The sequence below is a fragment of the Stegastes partitus genome, unplaced genomic scaffold (genome assembly GCF_000690725.1).
Source record: "Stegastes partitus isolate 25-593 unplaced genomic scaffold, Stegastes_partitus-1.0.2 Scaffold165, whole genome shotgun sequence".
In the NCBI taxonomy this organism is placed as follows: Eukaryota; Metazoa; Chordata; class Actinopteri; family Pomacentridae; genus Stegastes; species Stegastes partitus.
In genome coordinates, this window is record NW_007577896.1 from 267,592 (window position 1) to 280,161 (window position 12,570).

Here is a 12,570-nt window from a genome sequence, read left to right on the forward strand (position 1 = left end):
TTCTTTTACAACATTTCATCTTAAAATTTGTATTTAAATCAATAAAAAAGTCACAATTTTGCAGATATTTGCTGTTATTTGAAAAAAGAAAATATACATTTTAAAGATTTAAACAGAAATTCATTGTCCAACTATTATTTCACAGGATTCCCCATTTTTAAAAAATGAAAATACAGGTAATATCTAGTAAAATCATAGAGAAAAAAAGTGTAAATTGAGTTGTTTACTAAAAAATTACAACTGGCTAAAACTGGACATTATATTCACATATATAAATAATAATAAAAAAAATACAAATAGTTATTTGTTCTTCTGCAATATGTGACTATAAAATGACACCGTTTTACTGTATTTAAAGCTGCTAATAATACCACTATTTGACAGATATTTGCCATAATTTTCACTGGTTTTACAGTTTCTGAGGATTATAGTTTTTTATTTGTACTTTTTTTTTTTTTGCATTTTTTTGGTCAGATTTTCAGGTTTTGTACAGGATGTGTTTTTACAGTTCAGATAAAACCACTATGAACGCCTCTATCAGCCCGTATCAAACTCCTCAGACACTCAGATTCTTTGATTTTCGGATTGTAAATATTTCTAAGTGGGTTTTCATTCATCAGAGCGTGAACGCCCACCTGTTCGCACACCAAAGAGACGCACACACTTGTCACTCTGTGGGGGTTTGGCCGCCATTGATCGGCGCCGCTGTTGATATTCAGCTCCACGCCGGCAGCCTCCATAAAGTCACGGCGGCTTATTGGAGGGGTTGAGGTGGGAGGCGTCGGGGCTGGCAGAGCGACGGCGAGAATGACCCGGACCGAGAGCAGAAAAAGGAAAAAATGAGAGCAATATAAATGGAGGGGGAATGTTTCTGCCGCTCTGCTGTAAGAAAGGCTTAGTGGGAATGATTACCGGTGAAAGCTAAATTGGCAATCTGCCCTTTCTTGTCTTTCTGTGGCTCCGGTTTTTCTTGGCCAATCCTCTTCCTCCCGTCTCTCTCTCTCTCTTCCTTCCACTGTCTCAATCTGCCTCCCTCTGTCACTCCGCTCGTTTCCTCTTTCTACTCTCTTCTTGCCGCTTTCATCTTCCACTTTTTCATCTTCCTTTCTTCTGTGCCTGGCCTACTTGTGTTTCCTGTTGTTTTCGCTCCGTCTGCCGTCATCTCTCAGTGAATCCACCCAGAGCTCCATTTTGGTGATATTGCACACTGACAACAGATTTTTAACGAATTATCTGCACAGTGGCTAAACTGTCCGCAGCGAGAGGCGGCTGAAGTAGAACATTTCTAATGAAAAATAGCTGGCAAATCAAGAGGTGTGCCAGATATTCTTTTTTTTAAGTTTTCTTTTTTGGCCTTTTTTGCTTTTATTAGATAGCGCAGGCTTCGCGCCCGGACCCGTCCGGGTGCCACGCAGCCCCGCTCGCTCCATGGAGCGTCGGGCGGCTGGGGTGACCGGCTGTTGGTGGTGGGTGGTGGTGGTGGTGGTTGTTGTTGTTGGGCCTGGAGCCCGCCCGCCCGCCTACCTACCTACCTACCTACCTACCTACCTACCTACCCACCTACCTAGCCGGCCTCACCCCACCGTGTACTCCGGAGGGCTGTTGGGCAGTCGGTTAGCACTGTTGCCTCGCAGCAAGAAGGTTGCCGGGTCGCGTCCCGGTGGGGGCACCGGAATCTTTCTGCGTGGAGTTTGCATGTTCTCCCCGTGCAGCGTGGGTTCTCTCCGGGTTCTCCAGCTTCCTCCCACACAGTCCAAAAACTTGTTGAGGTTAATTGGTGATTCTAAATTGTCCGTAGGTGTGAATGTGAGTGTGCTTGGTTGTCTGTCTCTAAGTGTAGCCCTGTGATAGACTGGTGACCTGTCCAGGGTGTCTCCTGCCTTCGCCCTAAGTCAGCTGGGATAGACTCCAGCCCCCCACGACCCTAATGAGGATTAAGCGGTGTATAGATAATGGATGGATAGATAGGGCAGTCGAGAGAGAGGGACAGAGAAGTGGGGAGAAGAACCTGCAGCAGAGGGCCATGAGCCGGATTCGAGGACTATAGCTCCTGTACATGGGTCACCAGCTCAACCAGTTCAGCTATAGCTCCGGCCCCCCAGATCTCCTTTTTAACGCAGCAACAACTCAGATGCATTTATTCGGCTCCTGACTGGATGCATGATTCCCCAAACCAAAAATGAGTCAGCTCATGTTTTCAGTGTGGATGGACTCGTTCATAAACATTTCATTCACACACGTCGGCAGCATTTTCAGAATTCTTCTGTGCACAGACTCGCGGTCAAGTGAATCGGAAGCAAATTTGGCAAAAAAATGTTGAAAAAACATTGCATTTTTTTCCCCCATTAACTGCTTTGGAGGAAATAAACTGGACTATGTAGTGTCATCACAAGGTGACAGGAGGCTGTGTTACATACAGTCGTCCTCACATGTATTCAACCCTTACATTAAAGAAAAGACAAAATTCACAATAATCACTCAAATAACTAGAAACTGAAAAAAGTAATAATAAATAAAAATTTGCTAAATTATAATATAGTGAAATAAGACATTGCTTTTGAATTGTGGTTGAAAACAATAATTAAAAAAAAAAAAAACAAGTTAGTTCACGGGTCCCATCATGCTTGTTTGTTTTTGTTTGTTTGTTTAGTTTTTTTATATTTCTGTTGAACCACAATTCAGAAGCAATGTCATGATTTTCATTTATTTTTTATTTATTATCACTTTTATCAATTTGAACGTATTTCAGTGACAGCTGGTTTTTCCTTCTTTAATGGAGGGTATGACTACATCTGAGGACGACTGTATGGCTGCAATGAAAAGAGCAGAAGCAGCAAAACCAGTCCTTTGCAAACCACTTCTAAAAAAAAAAAGAAAAAAAAACTTGAAAAAGAAATGAACAAACTTTGGCGACGCTATGTGAGAAAAATGAAAAGAAGTTTTTCAGGAATTATTTTAAGTATTTTAATTATTCTTTCATGTCTGGAGGCGAACGCAGACGAAAATCTTTCATGTGAGTTAAATGTTCACTTCTTCAGAACTTAATCATAAAAAGGTCCCTTTTTTTTTTGAAATATTCCAAAACTACCTTACGTAAGCATAAGTCCTCCTTCTTCTTTTTCTTTTTCCAAAATCGCATTTCTTTTTTTTTTCCCATTTCCATTAGCTCTCCTCTATGACATACGTTATGGAAACCCGTCTACCTTCTCGTCCTCTCGGTCCTCCACTGCTTCCTTCCTTCTGCTCTCTTGCCTCCTCCTGCTCCATCTCACGCCTTAAAGTCTCCACGAGGTTAATCCCATCCTTTGCCGTGGATCTGCCTCTCGCTTTCCACCGCTTCTTGCTCCCTCCCGTCCTGTTTTCTCTTCACGGTTTCTCGGTGAACTTGCTCCATTTCCAGCTGACCTTCCTCCTGCTGCGTGGGGCAGGGTGGGTCATGTTTATTTTAGTGGCTGTCTGTAGCCGAGGCCTTTCACCTCTCACCTCACACCTCTGTCTCTCCTCATTCCTCTTCCTCCTTCCACTTAAACCTCTCTTTATCTGGGGATCCTGGTCTCTCTCTCTGCAGCTTTCTGCTCCAGTGTCTGTAGCTTCACCCTCGTATAGCGCTTTGCTGTAGCGGCAGCTTTGAAGAGTTTAATATCAAGGCAGGTGCTGGTTCGAAAGAAAATATTTAACTATTTGAATCTTTTGTATTCTGAAGGTTTGATCTTGACATTTTAAAGGTGGTGCGGCTCATTTACAGCGTGGACTTTTATAGGTTCCCGGCACTAGTAGCTGATGTGCAAACAGGACGACAGTAGGCTGGAAAAAAAAAAAAGTAAAGCGGCAGAAAAATACATTAAAATAGTGGCATACTGAAACATTAAAAAACTGTAAAAGCTGTAAAAATAACAGCAATTATCTGTTAAATCATGATATTTTTAGCTGACTTAAATTCAGTAAAAATAGCGTGATTTTATTGTCACATCTTTCAATTTTTTGTTGTAGAAATCTGGATGTTTGATGTGGAAAATATGTAAAATTAATACTTTTCTTAGGCAATTCCACCAGATATGATCTGTAATTTAACAAAACAGGGACAATTTGTAAAATAAATGTTAAAAAATGACTATATTTAAATCTTTAAAATGCATCGTCTTTCAAATAACGGCAAATATCTGTAAAATAATTCTGTTTTTTACAAATTAAAAGGCATTAAAATTGAGTAGTTTTATGGTCAAACATTGCCAGAAAAAAAGATTTAAATTATTTGGCTTTTTCAGTTCTTAATATACATAATTTTACTTTTAAACGAAATATCAGCATCAAAACTGTCAAGCTAAACATTTACAGTTTTAAACATGTTGCATAAAAGTAAATGTGTCGCGTTGGACATGTATGTACACATTTAAAGATGTGAATGCTTGTGCAGTCACTTGTTTTACATGTTATATTTTAAATTAATTGACGTTACTTTCTAGTTTTGAAGTCTGTTTTTTTTCCATCCGTAAATTCTTGTCAAAAAAGCCAAATTATATCGACCATGATTCAGTGTTTAAAAGCAATAAAAGGAGGAACCTTCCAAAGGAGGTGAATACTTTTTATAAACACTATAATAATTTATTGATTCCACTACAGGAGAGACGTTAGATTCTCTGCAGCGAGGTGGAAAAAAAAAAAATGTTCGGCAGCTTTTCAATCGTGTGCATCCCTGTGAGTTCTGGTTTTTAATCATAAAGTGTTGAAGACTCCTCGATGCATTGAGGAAAAAGCAGCACGTCCTCATGTTTGAGGCGCTTCAGCTCGTAAAACATTTTGCATCCTGTAAGTGATTTAAATCAAATATCAGATGCTTCTTTGACAAACATTCTTGTAGACTTTCTATGTTTTCCGTTTTCAGAGATGTAATCAGAACTGGATGTTGGTTCCGCCGGTTTTCTCCCTTTGCTTTTAGGATGGATCTTAATTTAGTTTGAGCTTAAAAGAAGAAGTGTGGTTGAATGAAACCTGCGGATGTGTGAGTCTGAGTGTAATATCAGCGTGGCTGCTTGTGATAGTTTATTTTCGTTATTGCTGCTGCGTTGTGTGTGGAAGTTTTGGAAGAGCCTGAGGTGGTTTTTAGTCACATTCTAGTGTTTTTTTTTGATGTGCGAAATGTGATGTGTTTCATTAGAGAACATCACAAGCCGAAGATTCCTCCTCACCGGCTTTAACTTTCCTTCTGCTACTCGGCTCTCCGTCTCGCTATTTCTCCGCCCATCTCTCTAAACCTCAAACCTCTTCCTCTCTCTTTCTGATTACGTTCCTGTTCTCACTCTCATTTCCCCTGAAGTCTGATTTCATCTCTGCTGTCTTTGTACGGCTGCTTCTCCATCAGTGTCTTTCTTCTCAGCCGGACAGCTTCGACTTCACACGTGCGCAAAGAGACAAACACATGAAAACACTGGAAAGTACAGTCATGACTCCATGATCCGACGCTAAATGTAAAACCTTCTTCTATGTCGGATAGCAAGGCTGTCAGATTGTCAAGACGGAGGTCGAGATACGAGGAGGGCTTGATGCTGGAAGGATCATTTGTTGTTAATATTCTTTGTTTAAGGGCTGGTCCGAATAGCACTTTATTGTCTCAGTTAATGATGAATATCTGAATATTTGGGGCAGTCGGGGCGGACCACTTCCACCCCAGGGCAGCGCTCTGACGGGGTGGACGTGGCTGGAACGCACAGGCAGTACTTGGCTGCTGATGCGGTCATAGAGGCAGATACGCTCCACCGTTACCATCCGTCTTTACTTCTGTAAACACTGAGCGTGCTCACTGCGTGTGACGTCGTCGTGTCCTCTTCTGTGCATGCGGGAGAGTTTTGGGTCGTATGAAGTTCACACAGCAGATCACATACAAGTCGTATTTAACTGGAAACGTGAAGGAACTGCCAAAGAAATCGGATTTCACAAAAAAATCCAAATCAAGCATTAAGTCCTGCAGTGTGAACGTAGCCAATCTGTGGGATTGTTCAGTCAGATAATACGCTGTTGTCATGATTGGTGACATTAAATGTCGTGTTGGAGTCGGAATCCAAGGCTGTCGGTATGTTGGGGCGGCTGTGGCTCAGGTGGTAGAGCGAGTCGGTCGGTGATCGGAAGATCGGCGGTTCGATTTCCCCCTGTAACCTGTTTCATGGTCGTTGTGTCCTTGGGCAAGACACTTCACCCACCTTGCCTGGTGTGGGAATGCGTATGAATGGATTGTTTGAGGTGGTGGTCGGAGGGGCAGAATGGCAGCCACGCCTCTGTCAGTCTGCCCCAGGGCACCTGTGGATACAATCATAGCTACCACCACCAGAATGAATGTGTGTGAATGAATAATTGACAGTGTAAAGCGTCTTTGAGTGTCTAGAAAAGCGCTAAACAAATCTGATCAATTATTATTATTGTTAAGGCTGCTTTTCATGGGTTCCCTTTGTTTTTCCTAAAAACCTGCCGCACAGCAAGGCTTTGGGATTGTTGAGCGTTGGATTATCAGGTCACGACTGTATCTGGTTTTGTGGAGAATAAAACTTGAGCGGACTGGTTTTTGCACAGAGCAGCCACGAAGCCGACGCATAAACAAACACAGAGAATCAGGCACCTAATCACAAATTTACAGACAGAGGAGAACGGCTTCACAATCTGTTCCCTTGTCTCATTCTGTCTTTTTCTCTCTCTCTCACTGTCTCTCTTGCTCACTCACTCAATTTGCTTCGATTTACCATCCTGTCAGGCCCGCTGATGCCCTCATTTCAGGCTGGCTATGTAAATATTATTGTTGAATCTGAGATGAGATGCCGTTCCCTGGCGAATCTCCTGCTGCCGTTTCTCCCAACTATCTGTCATATGGGCTGACGTATAATCTATCACCCTGACAAGCTACACCCCTCCTCGCCAACCCGACACCCCCATCTTTCTCCTCCTAATGCGAAGCAGACATGTCAGCCTCTTGTAGGTTTTCCCGCCGAAAAAGCTCCCAAATTTTTATTTTTTATTTTTGCCAAATCTCTGCCTGTGTTCGGTTTCCCTCCTGAGGGCTTCCCTCGATCTGTGATGTTTCTCTTTACGTGATGCTCTGATGTGCTCCGCTGTGTGATTATGGGGGTGTCTCTTAAATTTGCAAAGCTTGATTTCTGTTTGGATGGTGTGATTGTCTTTGAGGGCTGTAATTTGGAACTTGGAGTGGCTTTGTGTGCATACAAGGAAATTTGGTTCGATCTAAATCACAAATGTCCCCCAGGTTTATTTGTGCACATGGTTGCTTGGATACAAAGTCGGCGCTTCAAGTGATGGTTAAAGGCTGAAGAACCAACTCACGCTACCTGTTCTTCATCCACCACCATGTCTTCTGCTGACAAAACGCTCAGCACGTCCATTACGCTGCCTCTCCAGTCAGTCTATTTCCTGCAGACAGATTCCGTCTCAGTCTGCAGCTGGTGATAGTAGTCGGCCGTCTCCTCTCTGGTGGACTTCATGGCGTCCTTGCCTCCTTGGCTCCTGTTTCAACCCAACTCACAGGTAGAAGGGTTTTAACAAAGAAACAGCCAAGTGGACGCTGTTGAACCAAAGCTGTCGTTGGTTTCTATCAAAAAGAAGGTAATTAACACAAATTTAAAAGCACACAAAAGGAGGAAGGGAAGAAGGAGATTAATAGCCAAAAACTTTCATAGAAGCAAAAAATTCTTACAAAGTTAAATCCTCCTATACCTTCCCTACACTCTATCCAAATTAAAAGTACAATATAAATTAAAGAAGCATCCCTTTGGAGTTTTTGAATCTGTAGTCACTTCTAAAATCTAAATCACTGCCTCAAAGTCAAGCGATTCTCATGATAAGCAGGAGAACCACGAGCAGCCGACCACACACACACCAGCCGCCACCGGATGACGGATAAGCAGCGACTTGAAAGGCGTTCGATGATTCGAGAGGCCGGAACCCGTCCTCGACCTCCAGGAACTCTGGAGATATTTAAGGAACCTGCTCGCTTTGGGGAACCTTTCTGAGCTCGGTTCAGAGGAGAGGTTGCTATAGGAACCTGTATTAACTCCAAATGGGTTCCTGGAGGAGTTTTTAGTGACTCACTGACACCTTACCGCTGCATTTAAACTTTACTTTAAAAACTTTTTTATTCCAGCTGTGTCCGTGCCAGTATTTCAACATATAAAAATGCATGTAACGGTTTGATTTATGATAAAGGAACAACAAGACAGAATGTAACTGTAGTCATATAAACCAGCTTTTAAAATCTCACAGCTAAAAACAATAAATTATTTTAGCTTCTGCTTTATTACATTAAATTATAGAACTCTTTTGAACGATACAGGAGCTGCTGCAAGAGGCTGATTTGGTATATTTTTGGCAAACTGGGATCTTGTCGACTTTCAACACTAATTTTCAAGCTCCCTAATTATCCAAATGTCAGCAAAAGTCTTCTACAAACGTCTACAATATAGTATTTTTTCTGTCTTATGTTTGGGAGTGAAAAAAAATCCCATAATATTGATAATAATAAGTTAAAATGGAACCTTAAAGACCACAAAAGGCTTTTAGGTAGTAACCTGCTGCACTGTTTCCTCAAGGAGCCATTTTGAACCCCAACATATTCTCCACAAGACAGGAAATGGTGTTCTGGCAGCAACTGAACTTTCAAAATAAAGTACGTACATGTTAGCGCTCATAATGCGGCAATCTATATTCCAAAATACGAGTGTCTGATCCTCATTGTTTGCATACAGATCAGTGGACGTCTAGCGCTTAAAGACATAATGTGTATAAACTGTTCTTTCTTGCTAATTTCCATAGAAGAATATAGAGATTTTTAAAGCAGCACTCTGAAGTTTTGGCTGCATTTACAGTAGAACTGAAGCCTGATACCCACTCTCATGTCTGTATGATGAATCTAAAGCTACAATTAACAGCTAATTAGCTTAGTTTAGCACAAACAGCTTGCCTGGCCATATCTGCATGTAACAAAACCAGCCTGCCAACCCTCTGAAGCTCACTAATTAATGCGCCGCGTTTCGTTTGTTAAATAATGAAATGTGTCTTTGTATTAAACAAACAAGATATATCATGTTACTGAGTGGGATTTAGCAGTGCTGGAAGGGACTTTCATTAGCTTTTCTTTTTCCCCCATGAAAATGTTGCTCCTTTAAGTGGAATAGATCAGTTTAACCTGATTTATGCTCCCGACGTATCGAAAATGTTGTTTCCTGTTCGTAGAAGATGCTGATCAGTGTGGTTTACGGTAAACAAGGTCCTGCGCTGATGTTAACAGCTGCCAATGCTTCCAGTAAAGAAAAAAAAAGAGAAAAATGAGGGAAAACACTTAGAAAGTAGCAACTTCAGAGCCCGTTTTTTGCAATTTTCAGACAAACTCCCAAATTAACAGGCAGTGAACGCACATGCTGGCATCTGTGTGTGCATACCAAGCATCCCTTTGTGTATGTGGGAGACATGTTGCGGCACTAACGGACAGCAGTACATTAAGATAATGCATCTCCCTTGACCCGATCACGCTTTCAGCTCGGCCCCGGCTGCGATCGATAAACCTGCCGTGTGTCTGTGAACTGGCGAGCTTGTTGTCATGCTCGTCACAAAGGTGTTGCACAGACGAGCACAACTTTCCATTTGTTTTAATGAGGCCTGTCTGTTCAGCAGCCGTTCGTTCTGTTTGTTTTCTTAGTTTTCAATTACGAGACGACACCTCAGGAAATGCAGCCACACACACAAACACACACACACACACACACATGCACTCATTCTCCCACGCGTACATACATATATGAAATATTGATAAAACGTCTCTCAATTTGAAATAAAGGAGCACAAATTGCACCGTTTCTTCCCCTCTATCTATGAATCTATATGCATTGTGTGTGTGTGTGTGTGTTGCAGCTGAGCGATTGCGTCGCTGTCTGCTATCAATCAAGGCCAACGCAGCGTGTACTAATTACACTGTTCTATGATGATTTACGAGCAAAGCGGCGGCGGCTCAGTCACAAAGCCCTACTGCTGCCGTCGCCGAGCCTTTGGTTGGCGCTGTCAAACACCACGCGCATTTCCGTGCGTGTTCCTCATTAGCGTACAGGACGTTTCTTCAAGCCAATAAGTAGATTTGCTGCTGCACACAAGAACAAACATTAAAATTAAAGCCTTCTCCTTTTGAGCTCTCGGTTTTGGTGAGAGCAGAATGTTTCAGGAACATCAAATGTGAAACGAGAGAGCGTCTCTACTCGATTACTTTCTCTAATTCATTATTTTGAGCAGCGTCTAATTAACACCAAGAGCGAAAAAATAGTTGAGAACGAAGCGATTATGCATCACACCTAACACTGAACAGGTAGAGCTGTGGAGGATGGTTTCTTTCTTCCCACTGAGAATTTCACTTTGTCCCTAATGTAACGTGGAAGATGTTTTATTAAAATAGTCCCAAGCCCTTTCGTGAGCTCTATTTTGGTCAGTTCTGATTTTAGTTTCTCATTTAACTGAGGGAAAGAGTTGCTGCAACGCTACTTTGTGTACGTCTTCAGTGCAATAAAGGCCTGCAGTTGTTCTGCTCAGAAGCTGCTTTTGCAATAAAGAACAAAGTCCATGAAACAGAATCGTTGATCAAAAAAACACCAAAACTTGCTCCAACAAAATGGAAAGTTTTGCTTACTTCGGCCCGATGCGCTGACGTTCCTCAGCCACCCCTTCAGCACCGCGGGAGTTGCGGTAATAAGCTCGTCTGCACGGTTGCACATTCATCGTTGCACATTCTGTTTCATTGCAGTTGTCCGTACTCAGCACCGCTGAAGCGCATCAACGTTATTAAATCTTCCGCCAGCTCGTCGGAGTTAATTCCACCGCTATAGGAGCGCAGGTCGGAAACGAGAGCAAACTCTTGTTTGTTCTATATTTAAATGCGGCGCTGCTGAATTGTTAAAACAGGATGTAAAACAAAGATGAGTTTGGTTTGTTCCACTGTTGGGCTTTAATCATAGATCAGCTGCAGACAGGAGGGAAGGACTGAAGACGTGGGAAGACCAGCGCTGCTACACAACGCTGCATGATTTATCACACAGAGAAGGTTGATCAGCAAATGAGCAGATCAGCTGTTGTTGACTGACTGAGAAGCAGGACAGTTGGGGTTCGAATCCCATTTCAAACCGTTTGGCTCCTTCTCATGTAGATTACATCAGACATGTTTGATTTTTGCATCAGGAATCAGGGCTGCTGATGTTCCAGCTGTGGGTTGCACATGTGATTTAACTGCCTGAAGTCAGTGATTAGATGGGAACTGTGTGTGGGGAGAGTTTTATTTTATGGTCCAGTTTCTAAAGGTTTTGACACTCGCCTCCTTCTGCAGAGGTCACACATTTTGCCGTTTTCATGAATTTCTTTGTCTTATCTGTGCAAACTGCAGCATAAATGAGCATAAATTGTTCACTCATGAATGTTTGTTTTGGTAAAGATTCTCTGAGCATTTGTAGTGGTGTGTCTAAGCAGTGAGGTTCATGTTGCCATCCCAGAACTATCGCACCGTTTTTCTATTTTCAGTCATGTCATAAAGAGTAATAATGTAAACAATATGTCCGGTGTTATTCAGTTAAGTTAGTAAACTAATCTCTAATCAATGTCGAGCATTTTGTATTCATTAATTAATTCATTGGTAAACACAGTCAAAAACTTGTGGGAACGAGCTGAACCCTACAAACACCCTGAAAGAAGACAACACTGCGAGGAAATCCGTGTGTGTTGGCGGCAGCGTGTTGTGTTTGTGTGGGATGTCTAGACTTTGTCGGGGTTCAGTAAAGTTCAGGTCCGTTTCCAGCTGCACTGGAAGCTGTTTAATTGACTTTTTCTGAGCGGTGCTTCCGGCTCCGCTGTTCGCTCCACGCTGTATGTCTCATCAGACGTCCTCTGATTGGACAAACAAGGAGTGCAAATGTCAGGCGTGCCAAACGGTCTGAAAAGCCACATTAGCACAGTTCATGAAGTCCAAAGACCCGCCGTTTGTTTGACTTGCAAATCAACGAATCAGTGGAAGTGGTCACATTTCTGCTCCTCTGACCTCCGGATCCTCAGCAGTGTTTAGGATTTTTCTCGGCTCTTTTTACCTGATCTCATTAGCCACATTTCAATTTGTGGCCATCTTTATTCCCAGTACAGATGTAATTGCTTGTGTGGAGCTTTATGTTGGCTCCATATTGTACTCTACAGGCCCAGTGCACTGGCTGTGTGAATATGAATGACATAATGGGTAATATGCTGTTGACATTGTTGGTATGAAATGAACAAATTAGTTCCTGCTTAGCATTTAGACATGCCATCTGCTTTTCTAAATAGTATCAGGCTATGCTCAATTGATTTCCATAGAGGCGAGACAGGGCCGGCGGTGCTCTAAGTGCGCTGAAGGTTGTGTGTGTTAAGGCAGTGATTCTCATTACCCTGAATGCAGCAGCATACTTATACAGGCCCAAATATCACAATAAACCTAATTACGGAGTGCTTGGAAATGTCACACAAAAGCTTGTTTGTCCATACGAGAGCCGGAGCAAAGTTTAAAGACCCGAAGAGCAA

The 12,570-nt window shown here is 42.3% G+C and overlaps 1 protein-coding gene across 1 annotated transcript in view; it reads left to right on the forward strand.

Moving 5' to 3' along the window:
• The window catches only part of LOC103355718 (poliovirus receptor-related protein 2-like), a 275,529-nt gene that overhangs the window by 30,580 nt on the left and 232,379 nt on the right, over positions 1 to 12,570 (forward strand). The gene's annotated exons all lie outside the window — the stretch shown is intronic.